Below are 21,937 nucleotides of genomic sequence, written 5' to 3'. Positions count from 1 at the left end.
CTGCCATAAGAGTGGTCTCATCTGCATATCTGAGGTTATTGATATTTCTCCTGGCAATCTTAATTCCAGCTTGTGTTTCTTCCAGCCCACCCAGCGTTTCTCATGATGTACTCTGCATAGAAGTTAAATAAGCAGGGTGACAATATACAGCCTTGATGTACTCCTTTTCCTATTTGAAACCAGTCTGTCTAATCTCTCCTATTAGAACTCAGAATGATTGGGTTAGTTGCCTGGAAAACCTCCATTAACAAGGGCTGGGGGAGAGGGATGTGGAGGGGGAGTGGAATTTGAAGTACTGATTAATTATTTAATTTGTTAATCTCAGATGTAAAATTTTAAAATATCAGCAAAGTATATTGAAATCAACAGCAAACTCTATGGCAAAATCAAGACATGTTACATTATAAGTATAGGAGTGTTCATCCCATTGTATAGTTGGCAGATCTTACAGTTCTATCAGAAAATGCTTTAGGCAAAGTGTGACTTCCAAGTAACTGTGAATCAACAACAGGTAGCCTCAAACCAAAGTATGGGTGAAAGAAAAAAAAATCTTTTATGATTTACTTTAATGTTCCAATCGATATTCATTAAATTGTGGGTCTCTTAAGGGCAAGTATTATGTTTTTGTACATTTTATTTCTTATATTTCTATGTCATGTTAGCCTTTTAAGCTATTTAGTCTACTTATGATAACATGGGCTAGAATAAAAATAATAATAAAATAGGTAACATATTGATCATATAGCATGTATAAAGTACTGTGAAAATTCAATTTAAGTGGATTAGCTTATTTAAAATTTTAATAATTATCTGGGAACGATGTTTGCGTGCTTGTATCTTATGAAAACAAGTTTATGGTTGGCAAAGGTAGCTGTGAAGACATTGGTTTCAGAGCAGTCTTACAGTCTTTTTGTTTTTCTGTACAGTCATATTGGTTTCTTTGTTTAGGATTCCAAGATATCTATTACACCTCCAACCATGAAACAGGCATTCCAAACAGGAAGAAAATGAGAGAAGGGGAAAAAAAATCTGAATGCTGTGTTCTTCTTCTTTCTTTTTTCAGAAAACCAACAGCTTTCCCAAATGACATACCAAGAAGTCTTTTCACACTTCTTATTAGCCAGAATCATATCACATGTTCATCCCCGATGCTGCTGCTAAGTCACTTCAGTAGTGTCTGACTCTGTGTGACCCCATAGACGGCAGCTCACCAGACTCCCCTGGGATTCTCCAGGCAAGAACACTGGAGTGGGTTGCCATTTCCTTCTCCAGTGCATAAAAGTGAAAAGTGAAAGAGAAGTCACTCAGTGGTGTCCAACTGTTTGTGACCCCATGGACTGCAGCCCAACAGGCTCCTCCATCCATGGGATTCTCCAGGCAAGACTGTTCATCCCTAGATGTATGAATTAGCTCAAGTAGTTTAGACCAATCACAAATATTTCCCTGGATTAACCAAATCTGGGGGCATCATAAGCAGGAAAAATAAGACTGGAATCAAAGCCTGTTGAATGAGCAAAGGACATTAGATGCAGATTTCTTCCTGGGCAGCTTAACCATCTCAAGGAAAACCTTTATAATGTACTTTTTGATTTTGAACTATGTAAATATATTAGCCAAATAAAATCTGCAGATTTAACAATACTGAAAATAGGATAAAAGCAAATAAAAAAATTCATGTTAACTATATAATGCAGTGATAATACAACATCATTGTATGATGTTACTGCTAAAGATGCAAAATCTGTGTCTAACAAGCCCAGCCTGATTAATATCCTACATATTGTCTTCCTGGGTGGTGCTATAGGTAAAGAACACACCTGCCAAAGCAGGAGACATAAGAGATCCAGGTTAGATCCCGAAGTCAAGAAGATCTCCTGTAGGAGGGCATGGCAACCCAGTCCAGTATTCTTGCCTAGAGAATCCCAAGGATGGAGGATCCTGGAGGGCTACAGACAACTGGGTCACAAAGAGTTGGACGCAACTGAAGTTACTTAACACACACACACACACACACACACACATGGCCTGTAACCAGTGAAATGATCACCATCATGAAAGACGAAAAAACAGAAATTTTTCTGTATTTAATGAGGATATGCAAACTTTATACAAACATGATTCTTGTCTGGATACATTTGTTTTAAAGACATTATTGGAAAGATCTGTGAAACTTTATTGGTTTTATTATATCAATATTAATTTATCAGCTTTGATGGTTACACTGTAATTATGCAGCAGAGTCCTACTGCATAGGAACTACACATTAAAACATATGTGAAAATGATTTGGCCTTATATTGGCAATTTAGTTGTAAATAGTTGAAGAAAAAAGTGCTCTTTGTGATGTTTTTGCAAAAAAAAACTTTTGTAATATATTTTATTTCAATGGGAAGAGTTAAAGAAAGGGGGGGAAAAAAAGTTCAGTCTGTTCTTTGAATAGGTTTTAAATCCTGATTACCACTTGCCAGCACAGAAATTCTGATTCAAAACCAAACCACAAACAAACCAAAAATGAGAGAGAAAAGAGAGGGATCAACAATTCATGAAACTTGTAGAGTCTGGTAAAATAAATATGAAATGTGCAACTTCTATATCTGTAAACATCACATCTCATGATATATGGTTGACTCCCATGAAAGTGTTGTGGAAAATAAAACCTCCAGATTTTATACACACACACACACACACACACACACACACATATATATATATATGCAAAATGTATACATATATATGTAACATATAAATACATGTAAAATGTATACATATATATGTAAAATTTATATATGTGTGTGTGTATATATATATATATATATATACACACACACACACATGAATGAAAGTGATAAGCATGGTTAAAGACCAGTGACTTGAAATCTTTCCTTAATTATATTTTCAGCTTTTCTTTTATATATAGGTATATAATATCCTCATATTCTTGGGGACAGCAAAGAGGAAAGAACCTCATGAAACTTTGGTAGATTGATGAAGATTTTGGCATTGTCAACAAGTGGGAAGAGGGTAGGATCTGTAGCCTAATTTAGCAAAACTTTAAAAAGCTATTTGATCTTTAATCCATTTTGAGTTTATTTTTGTGTATGGTGTTAGAAAGTGTTCTAGTTTCATTCTTTTAAAAGTGGTGGACCAGATTTCCCAGCACCACTTGTTAAAGAGATTGTCTTTAATCCATTGTATATTCTTGCCTCCTTTGTCAAAGATAAGGTGTCCATATGTGCATGGATTTATCTCTGGGCTTTCTATTTTGTTCCATTGATCTATATTTCTGTCTTTGTGCCAGTACCATACTGTCTTGATAACTATGGCTTTGTAGTAGAGCCTGAAGTCAGGTAGGTTGATTCCTCAGGTTCCATTCTTCTTTCTCAAGATCGCTTTGGCTATTCGAGGTTTTTTGTATTTCCATACAAATTGTGAAATTATTTGTTCTAGCTCTGTGAAAAATACTGTTGGTAGCTTGATAGGGATTGCATTGAATCTATAAATTGCTTTGGGTAGTATACTCATTTTCACTATATTGATTCTTCCAATCCATGAACATGGTATATTTCTCCATCCATTAGTGTCCTCTTTGATTTCTTTCACCAGTGTTTTATAGTTTTCTATATATAAGTCTTTACTTTCTTTAGGTAGATATATTCCTAAGTATTTTATTCTTTCCATTGCAATGGTGAATGGAATTGTTTCCTTAATTTCTCTTTCAGTTTTCTCATTATTAGTGTATAGGAATGCAAGGGATTTCTGTATGTTGATTTTATATCCTGCAACTTTAATATAGAAATGGATTAAAGATCTAAATGTAAGACCAGAAACTATAAAACTCCTAGAGGAAAACATAGGCAAAACACTCTCTGACATACATCACGGCAGGATCCTCTATGACCCACCTCCCAGAATATTGGAAATAAAAGCAAAAATAAACAAATGGGACCTAATTAACCTTAAAAGCTTCTGCATATCAAAGGAAACTATTAGCAAGGTGAAAAGACAGCCTTCAGAATGGGAGAAAATAATAGCAAATGAAGCAACTGACAAACAACTAATCTCAAAAATATACAAGCAACTCCTATAGCTCAACTCCAGAAAAATAAATGACCCAATCAAAAAATGGGCCAAAGAACTAAATAGACACTTCTCCAAAGAAGACATACAGAGGGCTAACAAACACATGAAAAGATGCTCAACATCACTCATTATCAGAGAAATGCAAATCAAAACCACTATGAGGTACCATTTCACTCCAGTCAGAATGGCTGCGATCCAAAAGTCTACAAGTAATAAATGCTGGAGAGGGTGTGGAGAAAAGGGAACCCTCTTACACTGTTGGTGGGAATGCAAACTAGTACAGCCACTATGGAGAAAACTGTGGAGATTCCTTAAAAAACTGGAAATAGAACTGCCTTATGATCCAGCAATCCCACTGCTGGGCATACACACTGAGGAAACCAGAAGGGAAAGAGACACGTGTACCCCAATGTTCATTGCAGCACTGTTTATAATAGCCAGGACATGGAAGCAACCTAGATGTCCATCAGCAGATGAATGGATAAGAAAGAGGTGGTACATATACACAATGGAGTATTACTCAGCCATTAAAAAGAATACATTTGAATCAGTTCTAATGAGGTGGATGAAACTGGAGCCTATTATACAGAGTGAAGTAAGCCAGAAGGAAAAACACCAATACAGTATACTAACTCATATATATGGAATTTAGAAAGATGGTAACAATAACCCTGTGTATGAGACAGCAAAAGAGACACTGATGTATAGAACAGTCTTATGGACTCTGTGGGAGAGGGAGAGGGTGAGAAGATTTGGGAGAATGGCATTGAAACATGTAAAATATCATGTATGAAACGAGATGCCAGTCCAGGTTCAATGCACGATATGGATGCTTGGGGCTAGTGCACTGGGACGACCCAGAGGGATGGTATGGGGAGGGAGGGAGGAGGAGGGTTCAGGATGGGGAACACATGTATACCTGTGGCAGATTCATTTTGATATATGGCAAAACTAATACAATTATGTAAAGTTTAAAAATAAAATAAAATTAAAAATTAAAAAAAATAAAATAAAATAGCTGACCTCAGAGTTATAAATTACCTTAATTACACACACTGTTTTTCTGTTGATAAATAAACTTAATGAATCTATTCTCCAAAATAAATAAATAAATAAATAAATAAAAAGCTATTTGAAAAGAATTTTAATGACATGACATAAAGGTTTTGGTTTCTTTCCAGTAGAATATTAACATTTCATTTAATATAATAATTCATTTAGTGATCATTTATCTTTCTAGCTACTGATTGGCAGTGATAACTTACGGAAGGACTGAATTCTTCAACAGAGAGCAACTTCCACTTAAAATAATTTCACAGGCAAAATGACAAAGCACATCAGGAAATACACAAATATGAAAATAGACTTAAAAATTTAAAGAAAGGGAAAAAAATTGAAAGAGAAAGAACCATATATTTTAAAAGCATGTGAAGAGGAAAGTGAAAAAGTTGGCTTAAACCTCAACATTGAGAAAACGAAGATCATGGGATCCGGTGCTATCACTTCATGGCAAACAGATGGGGAAACAGTGGCTGAATTTATTTTCTGGGCTCCAAAATCACTGCAGATGGTGATTGCAGCCTTGAAATTAAAAGACACTTACTCCTTGGAAGGAAAGTTATGACCAACCTAGACAGCATATTAAAAAGCAGACATTACTTTGCCAACAAAGGTCTGTCTAGTCAAGGCTATGGTTTTTCCAGTGGTCATGTATGGATGTGAGAGTTGGACTGTAAAAAAAGCTGAGCACCCAAGAATTGACACTTTTGAACTGTGGTGTTAGAGAAGACTCTTGAGAGTCCGTTAGACTGCAAGGAGATCCAACCAGTCCATCCTAAAGGAGATCACTCCTGGGATTTCTTTGGAAGGACTGATGTTGAAGCTGAAACTCCAATACTTTGGCCACCTCATTTGAAAAGATCCTGATTCTGGGAAATATTGAGGTCAGGAGAAGGGGACAACAGAGGATGAGATGGTTGGATGGCATCACTGACTCAATAGACATGGGTTTGCATGGACTCCGGGAGTTCGTGATGGATAGGCTGGCCTGGCGTGCTATGGTTCATGGGGTCGCAAAGAGTCCGACACGACTGAGCGACTGAACGGAACTGAACGGAACTGAAAGTGAGTATCGTTTAGTCCTGTCCGACTTTTTGTGACTCCATAGACTGTAGCTCACCAGGGTACACTGTCCATGGATTTCTGCAGGCAAGAATACTGGAGTGGGTTGCCATTCCCTTCTCCAAAAGCATGTGAAGGGGATCTTAAAATAGGTCTTGATTAAAATATGCAAAAAGTAGAAAGAAAGAACAGAATAAGATTAAGTGAGTATTAGTACCTTGTCCAAGGTTATATAGTTTCAAAGAGATAGGTATAAATTCAAACTCAGATAATCATGACCACAGAGCCTCCTCTCTCTCTCTCTCTTTTTAAAGCCAAGTTACCTGTCTTCCTTATATTCTAATACTGTTTAGGTAAAGCATAAGATTCAAAAATGCATTTATCATTGCTCTGGCATTTCTAGTTCTGACTTTCTCATCTACTAACTGAACAGACTTGGGAAGGTTACAGTCTTTCTAGGGCTTAGACTCATAATTCATATTATCTGACACATAGGGCAAAAAGGAAGATGAATAATACACTGCATACAAAAGTGTTCTATACTCTTAACCCAACAAAACAACAACAAAAAATAAAACTCAATTGTTTATGACAGATGCATTACTCAATTTTTAAAATGCTGGATGAATTGTACATCTAAAAGCAATTTTATTTGACAGTCAATTAGCATTTTCCTTCTATTGCAAAGAAAAGACACTTTGAAAATTCAGTGGTATGGGTTAAAGGCTCACTAGGTTATTGACTAGTAATTTATTTGCTATTGTTTGGGTGCTTTATTTTGCATTTAAAAGCAACTAGGATTTAGACCTCCTGACCATATATGAAATATTTATGCAGACTATAAAAAGTCAAATCCTCAATACCAAGCTCTAAATTTTTCTTTTATAAAGTATAAAAGTTTTAAAAAGTATCCTTTTGATGCAAAATCTGACTTGTTTGAATTCATTTGATAGAAAACACACTTTGAAATGATGTAAGACTATTTGAATTCTATCTTTATAATTAATATTTTATTAATATTTTTGGACAATTTAATATAAGTAGAAATTGCTGTCCAAGCCCATGCTGAGAATAGTATGCACTACCATGTAAACTTTAAACTATTTATTAAATTTGAAAACCTCTCAATTGGAAATATATCTGGCCCAAAGTGTTTCAATAAGAGAACTTGGATCAATAAAAATCAAGGTAAATCAGTATCTTTAAAAGTTTAATGAAATTAAAGAAGCTCCCGATTATTACAGTGCTATTCCAAATGAAATATCTGAGCTAGAAATACTCTAATTCACTACTATGTTATATATGAAACAAATATATCAAGTAGATGAATTCTATTTTTTTTTTATTGGAGTACAAGAAAGTGATTCAGTTATACATATATGTATATCTATTTTTTTAAGATTCTTTTTCTTAATAGGTTATTACAAAATATTGAGTAGAGTTCCCTTTGCTATAGAACAAGTCCTTGTTGATTATATTATATATATATATATATATATATATTAGTGTGTTTATATTAATACCAACTCCTAATATGTTATAATTGATAATTTTAAAAAGAGAACTGACTAAAAGACTATTAGAAGTTATCGTGGAACTGTAACTTTTATTTTTAGATTTATAGGGAAATTTCTAACCTCCAGGAGCAATGGGTCATCATTCAGTTTAGATAACAGAGAGGAGAGGAAGGGATGGACTGTACCATGTATGAGCATTAACCTGTACTTTAAGGGATATGCTAATGTGTCCTCTGTATTAAATATTAAATCAAATAATTTCTACTTTGTAGACAGTATAGATAAAAATGGTATGTCTAAAAGAGGAATGATAATGTTTAAAAACCCCCAAGGCCTTTGGACTTGTACTTAACTATGACACATAATGAGGGTAGTTTATAAAGATTTGAGTATCTGAACTATTGTATTCTGGCTTCAATTTAATCAGTGTTTTTCCTAGGAAATTTTCTGATGGCTACTTAAACAGGAACAATTATTCTAGTCACACTCAGAATATAGCATAAATAAAAATAAAGTCATAAAAAACAACACATTCTGCATATCTTTGAGATTTAAACCATGAATATTTGTAATTTTCTCTATGTTTGATTCAATATAAAAGAAAAATGCTATCTACATTTCACTGTAGGGAGTATAAATACATCTAGATGGAAAAATTACTTTGAAAAATATTAAAAATTATATAAATAGAATGCCTTATATGTCAATAATTTTAATATAGAAAATATTGGTAAATTTCCACTGAAGTAATTAATTCCTAGCTCTGGATTCTTAACTAATGGCAAAACAATAATGATACTTGCATAATAATTTTAGTTTAAATATTAAAAATTACTTTTGAAGGTATCCCAAATGCTTTGGTTACACTTATTGGTAGATTTTTAGTAATATGATTTTATGTTAATATTAACACATATTTTACTAGTCTTATGCCAAGGGCATTAAAGTCAGGAGATCCATAATGAGTCTACTGTGTACAAGTTAAAACATATCACAGATCAATGGAAAATATCTCACTTTTTAAGTCTTAAATATCATTGAGAATTAGGAATTTGGTAATTGAGTTATGATAGACCTTCTGTCCATAGAAGGCAATGGCACCCCACTCCAGTACTCTTGCCTGGAAAATTCCATGGATGGAGGAGCCTGGTAGGCTGCAGTCCATGGGCTCACTAAGAGTCGGACATGACTGAGCGACTTCACTTTTAGTATTTGACATACACAAACCAGAAATTGATTATTTTGAGTTTTTAATGTACGTTTTATTTAATTTTTTTCCTTTTCCTGTCCTGTTCATCTTCAGCCCTCAACATGTACTATGAATTAGCTTGTCAGGCCTGGACCATATCCTTGGTTAATATCTTCCAGAGCTTCATATCCACTCAAGAAAAAACTGTGGGCCATACAATGATGCACACATTTAACATTAGGATTGGAGAAGACTCTGATGATGGGAAAGATTGAGTGCAGGAGAAGAAGCAGGCAACGGAGAATGAGATTTGGATGGCTTCATCAACTCAGTGGACATGAGTTTGAGCAAACTCTGGGAGATAGAGAAGGACAGGAAAGCTTGGCCTAATGTAGTCCATGGGGTCCCAAAGAGTCCAACACGACTGAATGACTGAACAACAACATCAACAAAAACATCAGGATTGGGAGGGGCTCTGAAGTTATATGTTACATTACCCATGTGATGTCTGAATTTGTGTTAAGGAATCAGTTGCTGAACACAAATGACTAAAACTTTTTAAAATACTTTCAAAAAATGTTTATAGTGGGAGTCAACATCATTATCTAATGCTTGAAATGCTCTTATCTGTTAGTCAAAGTACTAGCACATATCAGGAAACATGAAATCAAGATTAAGGACATTAGATTCAGCCAGTTCTGGAATAATATGTATCTCCACTTTTGGAAAACAGAGATACATATCCTGTAGCTTTGCAGTGTATAGCAAATAAGGTGTAATGTTTAGAGTTCATATAATTTACAATATCACTACTACTACTACTACTAAGTCGCTTCAGTCGTGTCCGAATCTGTGCGACCCCACAGACAGCAGCCCACCAGGCTCCACCGTCCCTGGGATTCTCCAGGCAAGAACACCGGAGTGGGCTGCCATTTCCTTCTCCAATGCACGAAAGTGAAAAGTTGAAAGTGAAGTCGCTCAGCCGAGTCCGACTCCCTGCCACCGCATGGACTGCAGCCCACCAGGCTCCCCCATCCATGGGACTTTCCAGGCAAGAGTACTACTACTAAAAGGCCAAATATTTATTTCAGTACTCATCTTCTTAGTAGTCTTTTCCTTTGGAGTTTATAATTTTATATATTTTTTTAAAAAATATTAAATTTTTACTAAACTCTTGATAAAATTATCTGTTCTTATTACAATAAAATAGTGCCTGATCTATTGATTATTTACACATACACACTCATTTTTCAAAAAATCCTTTAAAATACTTTTTGCATCCATAGGCAAGATTTATCTAAAATAATTTAAATTCTCTGTACATAAATGTGCTTATAAAAAATGAGACAAATGTTCCACTGTCCTTTAAGGTCTGTAAATTAAACTCCAGACAACATATATTGGAGTAAATAATGGAGTGAGAAATATACTTTGAGATGATATGATAGCTATTACATATAGAATTATTGGGAACTGATCTGAGAAATGAAGGTGTAGAAAATTTGCCTTTGATAATATTTACATTTAGCTTACAAAGACTTTGTAATAAATATTAATTTTGAATACTATTTTAAATGAAAAGTTGAAAATTTTGGAAATGAAATTGAAAAGATTTTAGAAGTATTCTGGTCCACAAATAATATTCAGTGCTTTGGGATTTCAAGGTGATCATATTTAGTTTGGAATTTTTCAAAGTAAGCTTTCTGTCACCTTTCTATCATAGAAAAATAAAACTACATGTGTCACCAGAACCATCATATTTCATGTACATGTAATTATTTTATAATAAAGAAAAACATAGGCATATTCAGTAATTTTAGTGTTTCAACTAAAGACTGCAAGCCTCATATTTGTTCCTTTGAGAAACCTACTACAAATTAGGGAATTAAATTTAACATTTTCAAAATATAAAATACTTCAAATTATGCCCATGTGATAGTATAGATCACTGAACTTTCACAAACTTTACACCTGTGTAACCTCTATAAACAACAGACTGATTCTAAATAGGAAAAGGAGTGCGCCAAGGCTGTATATGGTCACCCTGCTTGTTTAACTTATATGCAGAGTACATCATGAGAAATGCTGGGCTGGAAGAAGCACAAGCTGGAATCAAGATTGCCAGGAGAAATATCAATAACCTCAGATGTGCAGATGACACCACCCTTATGGCAGAAACTGAAGAGGAACTCAAAAGCCTCTTGATGAAAGTGAGAGTGGAGAGTGAAAAAGTTGGCTTAAAGCTCAACATTCAGAAAACGAAGATCATGGCATCCAGTCCCACCACTTAATGGGAAATAGATGGGGAAACAGTGGAAACAGTGTCAGACTTTATTTTTCTGGGCTCCCAAATCACTGCAGATGGTGACTGCAGCCATGAAATTAAAAGATGCTTACTCCTTGGAAGGAAAGTTACGACCAACCTAGACAGCATATTCAAAAGCAGAGACATTACTTTGCCAACAAAGGTCTGTCTAGTCAAGCCTATGGTTTTTCCTGTGGTCATGTATGGATGTGAGAGTTGGACTGTGAAGAAGGCTGAGTGCCGAAGAATTGATGCTTTTGAATTGTGGTGTTGGAGCAGACTCTTGAGAGTCCCTTGGACTGCAAGGAGATCCAACCAGTCCATTCTGAAGGACATCAGCCCTGGGATTCCTTTGGAAGGAATGATGCTAAAGCTGAAACTCCAGTACTTTGGCCACCTCATTCAAAGAGTTGAGTCATTGGAAAAGACTCTGATGCTGGGAGGGAGTGGGGGCAGGAGGAGAAGGGGACGACAGAGGATGAGATGGCTGGATGGCATCACTGACTCGATGGATGTGAGTCTGAGTGAACTCCGGGAGTTGTTGATGGACAGGGAGGCCTGGCATGCTTCGATTCATGGGGTCGCAAAGAGTCGGACATGACTGAGCGACTGATCTGATCTGGTCTGAGGGCACTAGCTTGCTTTGGCATCCTTTGACAGGCAAATAAATAAAGCTACTCTTTGCTTCTTTACCCAAAACCATCTCTGTGATTTTGTTTTGGTGCCAGTGTACAAAGACCAAAATTTCAGCAGCAATAGGTTTTTTATTTAGTCAGACTAGATAGAAATTGCCAAACAGCTTTTCCAAGTGGTTGTATCAATTATATCTCACCGGCAGCCTGTGATTGTTTTTGTTTATCCACATTCTAAAATGCAGTTTACTCTTCATTTATATGTTTATTTATAATCTATCAATATTTATATCTATTTTTGTATTTTAGTTTATAATCTCCATTCCGTGCTATATGTTGTGATGTCACATTGTGCTTTTGGTGGTGGCGTTGTCTTACTCTTTAATTTTTCTAAAACTAAAGAGACAGAATCATTGCATATACTTACTGGTTTATTTGATATTCTCTTTGGAAAAATGCATTCTCGACTGTCATGCCCATTTTTATTGGATTGTTTGACCTTTCATTTTGGTTTTTGAAAGCTGGCTTATTTTCCGAATTTTTATATCATATGTGTGCATTGGAAGTATTCCCTCTCACTTTGTGACCTACTTTTCTAATATCAGGTGTTTTTTAAAATAGATGTAATAAAATTTAATATATTAAACTACATATTTTATCTTCATGATTTTGATTGCTTTACAAGGGAGCTATTTTAAGTCAGATCTATGACTTAACTTCTAGAAGCTTCATGATGTTACCATCTGAATTTGTATCTACAATTCATCAGGAATTTGCTTTTGCATATAATGCATGATAGAAATCCAGATTTATCTTTTTTTTTTTTTCCCATATGGACATCAAGTTGGTCCAGAAAAATTATTAGAATGATCATTTCTCTAATTTATGCCAGGGTCACATTGTTATAAATTATATGAATAGGTGATTTTTTTCTAGAATCTATTCTGTGATTGGTCTAATTGTTAATCTTCATGTCAATATCATACTTCCTTGAGAGATATAGCTTTAGATTTTGATGATCATGAAGAGCTTAATTTTTCTTCACCTTAATGTAAGGATTTTATTTATTTTTTTTAAAAGCAACTGTTTGCCCCCAAATATTATGTAGTTCTGCAGGAAATAAACAGCTAATATCTGAGATCATTATCATCTCTAAGCCAGTTTAACTTTATGGTTCAAAGAACACAGTTTGGAAAATACTGGTAGACAAATGTAAAGGAATGAAGAAAAGTCTTACCATGTCTTGGAGAAGCCTGTATGGTTTTCAGTATCCACCTGTCAATGTTAAATGGTTTCTCTGTATATATAGCATTGGAAAATACTGGGGGTGGGATGATGTTGGTGATTCAACACAAGGATTTCTTCCTCAGTATCAGCACAGTAGCATCACAATAAATTGTCAAGTGTTCTCAAAGCCAGAGAAATAGAGCTGCCAAGCAACAATCTTAACTGAATCTATTGTCTGAGAGTAGACCTCATGGCAGGTGTTTCTATAAGGTATCAGTCAATGAGGAATTATAGAATTGAAACATATTAGTCGTTAAATGATTTAGATCTATTCCTCAAATAATTTCTCAACTATTTAATATAAATATACATGGAATAAAAACACATGCGAATACTCATTGTTCCATTTACCCACCCTCATTGTACATCATGCACACATCTGTGTACACACATAAATACATGTACACACATTGCTAAGGATGATATCTTTAAGAAAATCATAGGGCATATAAAAATGAGACATTTCCTAAGGGGACCGATTTTCCTAAACTGTGAGAAATCATATATTGCTTACCCTTTTTCATTAAGGCTAAATCCTTAAAAATTAAATTTCATCTGACAGCAAAATCTCCAAAACAATTGCTGCTGCTGCTGCTGTGTCACTTCAGTCATGTCTGAATCTGTGTGAGCCCATAGACATCAGCCCACCAGGCTTCCTGGTCCTTGGAATTCTCCAGACAAGAACACTGGAGTGGGTTGCCATTTCCTTCTCCAATGCATGAAAGTGAAAAGTGAAAGTGAAGTTGCTCAGTCATGCCTGACTCTTAGCGACCCCATGGACTGCCTCCTACCAGGCTCCTCCGCCCATGGGATTTTCCAGGCAAGAGTACTGGAGTGGGGTGCCATTGCCTTCTCTGAAACAATGGCTAATCATTTCCAAAGTTTGTAAAAATCAAGCAAACTCCCTCCAATTGAGATTATCATGTGATGAAAGACTCAGATATTATAAAATTGATTTTCAATTTGGTCCTGGATATATTTAATACTTTTTAACAATATGTGTATTCTTCAGAGTTACATAACCCTCATGTGAATTTTCCAGAAGCTATATTCTATCTGCTTTATTGTACTAGAAATATCTTCCAGAATTATTACTGTTTTTATTACTGTTTTCTTATGGCATTAATTAATTAATTAATATTGTCAATTAATATTGTTAAATATTATTTTGTTTTGTTGTTAAATATTGTTAACAATAATTAACAATAGCTTAATTATTGTTATTAACTATAATATAGTTATTTTAAAACATACAAACTTAATATTACTAGTCATTTTCCTTAATTTTCATGTGAAGATGCACATGTTATTTTCTTTTAAATTTGGAAAATATATTGGATATATCAATAGCTTAATTATATCTATTGGCATTTTAATTTACTTATTTGTACTAATAGAGTTCCTTCCATTTATCCAGAAAATATTTAGTAGAACTAGTCATATTCTATCAGTTTTATATTCTCTTTAGTGATTTTATATATATAAATCCATGTAGGCATTTTGACTATTTTGAGAATTATGTCTATATTTGGTATTGATTCTTTGTTCAATGTTTTACCTTTATGAATAGATTTGACTGATTTTCTGTATTTGTGAAGTTTTCTATATTTGTTAATATAGAACACATATTATTATTTTTATAATTATAATTGTATAATTAGGGAAATTTTATTTTATTTTATGGGAACTTTTTCTTTGATAATTGTCAAACTTATCTGAAAATTTATATAGAAACTGGACTGTAATATGTTAAATGCTTATAATTGGTTCAGTGAAAAATTGCTTTTCTTATTTTTCTTATAGGTTTTAGAATAAACATCTATTTCTTTTAAAAATATAGTTCTTGGATTGTGTCTGAATCTATATATGAATTTGTGTCTTCAAAGGCATGAAAATAGTATAGCTATATACTTATTTGAGGCCTCCCTGGTGACTCAGTTGGTAAAGAATCTGCTTACAGTTCAGAAGATCAACTGCAGTGCAACTGATCTGCAACTGATCTGGATTCGATCCCTGGATCAGGAAGATCCCCTGGAAAAGGAAATGGTAACCCACTGCAGTGTTCTTGCCTGGAGAATCCCATGGACAGAAGAGCCTAGCAGGCTACCATCCATGGGGTTGCAAGAATCTGACATGAATCAGTGACTAAACCACCACATACATTTATTTCGATTTTTTATTTCTTTCATCATTATTTTATTTAGCAACAGATCTTACACGTATTTTGTTGGATTCTTACCAAAGTATAATTTTCCATAAACTCTCTAACTGATTCGTTCTTTCCTGATCACCTAAATAAAAGCTCGGTGGATGAGTTTCCCAAACTTTGCATCACATTTCTCTGCTTTTTCTCCTGAAGTCTTACCATTATATAACATTGTGTGTTGTATAATATTTTTTTTCTCTCTCTCTCCCCCATTTATGTATAAAATCCTCCTGAATCAAGTTTTTTTTTTGTTTATGTTATGTTTTGCTTTTTAACAGTATATAGAAGACTGCCTGATAGGTGGTAGTTGCTTGATAGATATTTGTTGAATGAAGTAATAGCTGAGAAAAAGGCAAGAAAAAAAAAAGTGTGCAAAGATTTTTCAGAGAGTTGGCAAAAAATAATGAGAAGAAATTAGTGTATCTTATAGCTCAGAGTTTAAAAATATCACTGTGGCATATGGGGTAGTGTCAAAGTTTTCATTTTGACCAATATATTTTATTTATACTTGTAATGCATCAACGCTTGGAACAAGTGTGAGCAGTTTATATTTCCATTGACCCATGAATGCTATTTTTGGAAATGTATGAACAGCCATTCATGTTGAAATATAATGAGGGATATTAAAGAGTCAGCTCAAATTTGGCTGAACATGCAGGATTTTTTAGAGCCCACAAAATCAGACAAATAAATTTAGAATAATGTCTAACATATTTATAATAACATATCTTAAATTTTATTTTTTCCTACAAGACTATGTACTCATTCAAATAACTGACTTTGTTTTAGGTAAAATTACTTGGGAAAATTATTCAGAAATTTCTTGAAGAATCATAGATTTTACTGTTTGAAACTGTATTAATTGATTTTTTTCACTTACCTTTTAGTCCTATCAAATTTCTGATAAAATAAGCATCCAATTTATGATAATAATTAACACTTATACTGTAATTGTTTCAGACTGTCTTCTAAATTCCTTTATGTATGCATTATTCATAATCTATTGGGCTGGCTAAAAAGTTCCTTTTTTTTTTTTTTTTTTACTCATAGACTCATTTTATTCTAAAGACACTAGCTAAACAAAGTCATAAAGCCTCTAGATAAATTCTTCAATGGGTACAATCAACTGTTACATACTTAGAACATGAGATATCTCTGGGCATTCAAACATGTGAAATGTCATGTATGAAACGAGATGCCAGTCCAGGTTCAATGCACGATGCTGGATGCTTGGGGCTGGTGCACTGGGACGACCCAGAGGGATGGTATGGGGAGGGAGGAGGGAGGAGGGTTCAGGATGGGGAACACATGTATACCTGTGGTGGATTCACTTTGATATTTGGCAAAACTAATACAATTATGTAAGGTTTAAAAATAAAATAAAATTAATTAAAAAAAAAAAAAAGAGTACACTAAACCCAGATCAGAGTTTCGTATGATGGCTTCAAGATGAAAGTGACAAGACACTGATCAAAAATTCATCATAAAATATATATATATATATATATATATATATATATATGTAACTGTTTTTTGTTTTGTTTTTTTTTTTCTCACTGGGGAGAAGAATGGACAAAATTGACTCAAGACATTTTAGGGTGAACTTTTGAATGCAAAAAAAAAAAAAAAAAGGCAGCCTTCTTTTTTTTAATATAAATTTATTTCTTTTAATTGGAGGTTAATTACTTTACAATATTGTATTGGTTTTGCCATACATCAACATGAATCCACTACAGGTATACACGTGTTCCCCATCCTGAACCCCCCTCCCTTCACCCTCCCCGTACCATCCCTCTGGGTCGTCCCAGTACACCAGCCCCATGCATCCAGTATCATGTGTCAAACCTGGACTGGCAATTTGTTTCAGATATGATATTATACATGTTTCAATGCCATTCTCCCAAATCATCCCACCCTCTCCCTCTCCCTCTCCCACAGAGTCCAAAAGACTGTTCTATACATCTGTGTATCTTTTGCTGTCTCACTTACAGGGTTATCATTACTATCTTTCTAAATTCCATATGTAAAGTTTAAAAATAAAATAAAATTTAAAAAAATTCCATATATATGAGTTAGTATACTGTATTGGTGTTTTTCTTTCTGGGTTACTTCACTCTGTATAATAGGCTCCAATTTCATCCACCCCCTTAGAACTGATTCAAATGTATTCTTTTTAATGGCTGAGTAATACTCCATTGTGTATATGTACCACAGCTTTCTTATCCATTCATCTGCTGATGGACATCTAGGTTGTTTCCATGTTTTTTTTTTTTTTAATTAAAAATAAAAGACACACTTTTCATTTCCAGTAATAACTTTATTGAAGAACATATTCACAGCTTTGTTCCACTACTTTCTGCCATTTTTCATGCAACTTCATAATTCCATCTTCCCAAAACTTTTTAAACTTTTGAGCAAAGAACTAGTCCAGGTGTCCTTTACAGTCTTCCAGGGAATTGCAAGTTTTTCTATTAAGAGAGTTTTGTAAAGGCCAAAATAAATGGAAATCTGGAGGTATAATGTCTGATGAATCAGATGAACTTCCCAGCCAAGCTGTAATGGCTTTTGCCTGGTCATCAAACAAATATGCACTCTTGTGTTATACTGATGAAAGATTATATATTTTCTATTGAATCATTTTGGATGATTTCATAAAGTGCTGCTTTCAGTTGGTCAACCTGAGAGAAGTGTTTGTTGGAATTAATCCTTTGGTTTTCCAGGAGGCATTCATGATGGAGGACTCCCATCCAGTACCAACATCTACACAGCGTCACCTCTTTGGATGAAGACCTGCCTTTGATGTGATCAGTAGTAGTTCATTTTGTTTGCCCTATGACCTATTCTGTTCCCCATTGTTGTACAATACCCATTTTGCATTGCCTGACACCATTTGGCTTAAAACCAGAATGCTTTTGTTATGTTTAAGTAAGGTTTCTTTCAGTTAACCTATGTGGAACTCAAACATCAAAGCAATTAATATAACAAAGCTGGCTCAAATGATTTCCAGCACTTGATTTGAATATTGTGGGTATGTCAGCTATCTCCCACGTGTTATAGCATTGATTTTTCTCAATTAATGTCTTGATTTGATCCCTATCAACTTAAGGGCTTCCTTAGTGACTCAGAGGTTAAAGCCTCTGCCTGCAATGCGGGAGACCTGGGTTTAATCCCTGGGTCAAAGGAAATGGCAACCCCCTCCAGTATCTTGCCTGGAGAATACCATGGATGGAGGAGCTTGGTCCACGAGCTACAGTCCACCGGGTCACAAAGAGTCGGACACGACTGAGCGAGTGACTTAATTAATTAGTCAACTTAAACTGGTCTACTAGACCTTGCAGCATTGTTGAATGAGAAATCTCTAGCACAAAACTTCACAAACCATTTTTGACACATTCAATCAGTCATTGCACCTTCTCCATATACTGCACAAATATTTTTTTGTGTGTGTTTCAATTATGTTTTTACCTTTCTTGAAATAATAATGCATAATATACTGAAAGTGTTGCTTTTTAAAATTCTACCTTCAATATTAAAATGGCTGCACAAAGATTCATGACTTCTGATTTTTTAAAAATTCACACTAATATGACAGCTGTCACATCACAATGCAATCTAATGAAATTGAGTCAAATGAAGTTAAAACTAAGAACTACTAGGGCCATTTTAAGGAAGAAACCAAATGAAACTTTTGTCCAACACAATGTTTATCACAATTTACTTATACCACAGGTGTGATCATTATTATCACTTTATAGATGAATACTGCTGTGCATGGCAAAATGTATTTCTCAGTGGGTCAGATAACATTCAGTTCACAATAGACAAGTCAGGTTGCCTGGTAACTTGGTGGCCCATGTTTAAGCATTTAGTCTCTACTAAGGCCCGGATGAGATGGCTAGATGGCATCACTGACTCGATGGACCTGAGTCTGAGTGAACTCCAGGAGTTGGTGATGGACAGGGAGGCCTGATGTGCTGCGATTCAATGGGGTCATAAAGAGTCAGACACAACTGAGCGACTGAACTAACTAACTAAGGCCCACTAGGAAGCCAAAAACTGTTTCTCAGAAAAGAGAGCAGAGGTCTGTGGAGTAGCAGAGAGTTTTGCTAATAAAGTGCTAAGGGCCTAAATTCAGATTCCTCCATAAAGGTCTATTAAATGCTACAAACACCATTTCTATCTGCCACTGATACTTCAAGTACCATTGAGTCTGCTGGATCACATGACCTGAATGGCAGAACAGCTTGCATTATGCTCTGGGCCTGTTGTACTGTCTTCCCTTTTTCTGGTCCCCATTTAAATCTACCAGTGTTTCAAGTGATTTTGTAAATGAGCCAGAGTAACATACTCCAATGAAGAATGTGTTGTCTCCAAAATTCAAAGAGGCCCAATAGGCATGGGTCTCCTTTTTTGGTTATAGAAGGATCAGATGCAGCTATTTATCCTTCACCTTTGTAGGGATATCTTCACTTGCTTACATCATTAAACTCCTAGAAATTTTAGTAAGGTAGAAGATCCTTGATTTTTTAAAATTTATTTTATTTCACTGTTCATGAATATCTTAGAAATAGGTCTAGATTAGTTGCTACTTCTTGTTCACTAATTGGGCTTCCCTGGTGGCTCAGACGGTAAAGTGTCTGCCCCCAGTGCAGGAGACCTGGGGTGATCCCTGGGTCGGGAAGATCCCCTGGAGAAGGAAATGGCAGCCCACTCCAGTATTCTTGCCTGGAAAATTCCATGGACTGAGGAGACTGGTAAGCTACAGTCCATGGGGTCACAAAGAGTCAGACAGGACTGAGTGACTTTACTTTTCACTTTTATTCACTAATTCCAGTCAGCATAATCTTATCAATGTAACAGACCAATATGACATCTTGTAGAAAGGAAAGCCAATCAAGAGCCTTACAACATAATTTAGAGCATATGGCTAGAGAGCTTGTATATCCATGAGGAAGGAGAATGAAAGTGTATTGCTCAACTTACAATATTGCTTGATTTACAAGCTATAAGCAAACAGCTTCTGGTGTTTGTTTGTTTTTTTAACATGGGTAGATTTTAAAAAAGCATCTGCAAGATCAATAGCCATATATCAAGTACAAGAGGATCTGTTATTTGCTCAGATAATAAATACACATCTGGCACCAATAAAAATACAACTGGAATCATCACCTGGATAAGCTTATGATAATATAATGTTGTTTCCAATATGCATCTGTCTTCCACACTGGACACATAGGCCTATTGAATGGAAATGTCATAAAATCATCACCCCTTCAAGTTCTTCATGGTACCATTAATCTCTGTAACCTCCCAAGGAATGCAGTTTTACATTTTACTTATTGTTTTCCTAGGTTGAGGCAGTTCTAGTGGTTTCCACTTGGCCTTTCTCACATAATATTTCTCATTCTTCATGTCAGGAAACCAATTGGGAATTCTGCTAACCACTCAATATGTCTATTACAATTTTACATTGCTTAACTGAGTAAATAACTTCAAAATGGGTCTAATGACCCATGGGACTCACTCAGAGATGAATCTGAACTAATACTTAATTGACCAACTGATTGCTATAAACCAGTCTTACTGGTTGACCACAGTGGCATTTAGTTTCTCATGGAATTAATGTTAATTCAAAGTTAGTGTCCAGTAGTCCCCAAAAGGTTTGATCATGTTCTATTCCCTAATGCAGTTACCCCTGTAGTAGAGTCAAGGTCATTTTCAGGAAGGGTGTGAGAAAGATTAAAAGTATAAATTTTGGTTGTGTACCGAAGTCTCTTCTGAAGGAGATCTAGCCTCCCCTTCCTTCAAGGGGCTTAAGACTGAGAATTGACTCAGGGGCCATGATTCCTGGTTTTTATGATTCAACTTAGAATTATGTTCACTTGGCTTGCAATTTTTCTGCTTATATAGATCAAGCAATATTTTGGCAGATTTTCTATCAATTTCATTTCAAGGAACACTGTCATTAAGTAACCAGTGACAAAGTTCTGTGCAAGTCAGATCAAAAGAGAACAGGACCATGTGGAGCTCCTTCTGTATCCCCTATTTCTTATATTTTAGAAATAGGTTTTCATGACCTTCCTGAGTTTCAAAGGACAGACTAAAACAATTGTTAATCAGCGAAGGAGTGTTGAGACAAGGGAGGGACAGTCAGAAAATAATAGTGAAGGTTTGTTGGTGGCTCAGTAGTAAAGAATACACTTGCCAATGCAGGAGACACAGATTTGATGCCTGATCCAGGAAAATTCCACATATTGTGGAACAACTCAGCCTGTGCACAGAAACTATTGGGCCTGTTCTCTAGAGCCCAGGAGCCACAACTATTGAGACTATGTGCCACAACTACTGAAACCCTAGTGTTCTAGTGTCTGTGTTCCAAAAGAGAGGCCACTACAATGAGAAACCCATACATCTCAATTAGAGAGTAGCCCTTGCTTGTTGTAACTAGAGAAAAGCCCATACAGCAAAGAAGACCAAGCACAGCCAAAAATAAAATAAATAAATAAAATTATTTAAATTAGAAAAAAAAAATAGTGCAGCTTCGGGAAAAAACATCTGAGTGATACACATAATGGTCTCTTTAAACTTTTATACAGAACTA

Source organism: Bos taurus, chromosome 15, assembly GCF_002263795.3.
Source record: "Bos taurus isolate L1 Dominette 01449 registration number 42190680 breed Hereford chromosome 15, ARS-UCD2.0, whole genome shotgun sequence".
Classification (NCBI taxonomy): Eukaryota; Metazoa; Chordata; class Mammalia; order Artiodactyla; family Bovidae; genus Bos; species Bos taurus.
This window is presented reverse-complemented; position numbering follows the sequence as displayed.